The following is a 2147-nucleotide window of genomic DNA, read 5'->3' as shown; positions in this document are numbered from 1 at the left end:
CCCCGGTCTCGTGGGACATTCATCTCGCTGGTTTTCCCTCACCCTCTCCGCTGTCCGCCACAGGCTGGTGAATCTGCTGCCGCTGGTGTGGACGTGAAGTCTGTGCCTGTCCACTGGAGCTGCAAGGGTCCGGGGCATTTCCAGGGCCAATGGCCCACGATCAAGGTGGTGACATGCCGCGGATTTCCCTCTGGAGCAGATGTGAGACGAGCACTCCCTAAGGCAAGCCTTTGATCAAATGAAAGTGATTGATGATCAACGTCTCCGGCCAGACATCATACTCGCATATCCGTATTTTTCAATTATCAAGGATCGGTTGTATCGCGTGTCAATGAGTTGTTTAAATTTGGTGCGTTCCCGATGCCTCGGATTGATGAACTGCTCGATTGGTTTGGCGTGGCTCGCTTTTATTGGACATTGGATTTACTGTAACAAAGGGATATTGCCAGGTACCCTTAACTCCCATGTCCTGTGAAAAAAACAGCATTTTCTACACTGTTTGCCTTAAACTAATTTCTCACCCTTCCTTTTGGTTTGTTTGCGACCCCGGCTACGTTTAAGTGGCTCATGGACAGAATCATCAGACCGCACACTGCTTACACCGCTGCCTATCTGGATGACATCATTATTTACAGTAGCGATTAGCAGCGGAACCTGCAGCATCTGAGGGCTGTCCTGAAGTCGATGAGATTGGCAGGACTCACGGCAAACCCTAAGAAGTGTGCAATTGGATGGGTGGAAATTTGGTATCTGTGCTTCCACTTGGGTCATGGACAGGTGCAGCCCCATATTGTTTAGACCACTGCGATTGCAGCCTGCCCGAGAACTAAGAGAGATAGAGATGCACGAAGCTGTGTGGGTGTATTTGAGTGTTGGCTGAAAGGCAAAAATGTTTTGTGAATATAAAGAGACTTGGATTGTTATTCGGCTCCTGCTTCCTCCTTTGAAAAGAGTTAAGAATCTTGTCACATATTTGTAAATCGAGCGTCACTAGTTCTGATTCTAAACAGGTAAATGAAATACGGTCCCGTACATAAAACGATTTATAAAATGTTGTCAGGGAAAATGTTTCTTCATACAATCTTTATACAGAGGATAATCTGCTGGCTGTTACATCATTTGTTGGGGGTGCTTCAGGGGTGCTATGGACATTCTTGCGGAGTCTGAAGCACACACTAGCCCCTCACTAGTGCAACCACCTTGACAGTATCCTGTAGGATATCTTGATGAACTTAAAAAATATGTTTTTTTCCTCGATGATGGCAAACATGCCATACGCACTTCAAGGTTGTCTTTGTCAAACTTGAGGTGCACATCTATGTTTTTGTTGTAAGCAGCAGCTTCCTTCGTGGTGTCCTGCCATGGACACCATGCCTATTTAATGTTTTCCGTATATTAGGCTCATGAAATGTTAACCAGTTTCAATGATTGCTTCAAGTCTTTAGATGTCCCTCTATGGTTCTTTTTTACATCATTGCGCATTCGGTGCCCTTTGAGTCATCTTGGCTTGATGGCCACATCTATGGAAAGTTTAGACAAATTGTCTAACTGTGGACAGATGAATATATAAGCTCTTCGAGATTTTGTAACCCTTTCCAGCTTTGTTCAAACAATAATTCTTGATTGTAGGTCTTCTGAGATCTCTTTTTTGCAAGGCATGGTCGACGTGAGCAGATGCTTCTGTAAATAGCAATCTCAAAATGCTTGAGTGCTTTTTATAAGTCAAAGTAGCCGTAACCCACACCTCCAATCTCGTTTCAATAATTGGATGCCAGGTTTGCCAACTCCTGACTCTAATTTGCTTTTGTTGACATCATTAGTTCAGGGGTTCACATACTTTTACCAACCTACACTGTGAAGGTTTGAATGATGTATTCAATTTGAAGAACTTTACAAACATTTGTGTTATTGGTTAACAGAATGTGTTTGTTCACTTTTGTAAATTAGATGAAGATCAAACCAGATTTTAAGATAAATTTATACATAAATGCAGGAAATTGCAAAGTGTTTACTATTTTTCTTGCCAAAATATATCGCTGACTTTCACTGGCGCGTGTTGCGACCTCAACATGTGCGCATTATTTGATAACAGAGCAGCGTGCGGACACGCCCTCTTGTCATCGCAGTGAACGGGGCGGGGTTTCGGC

Source organism: Xyrauchen texanus, chromosome 2 (assembly GCF_025860055.1).
Source record: "Xyrauchen texanus isolate HMW12.3.18 chromosome 2, RBS_HiC_50CHRs, whole genome shotgun sequence".
NCBI lineage: Eukaryota > Metazoa > Chordata > Actinopteri > Cypriniformes > Catostomidae > Xyrauchen > Xyrauchen texanus.
Note: the sequence above shows the minus strand (reverse complement) of the source record.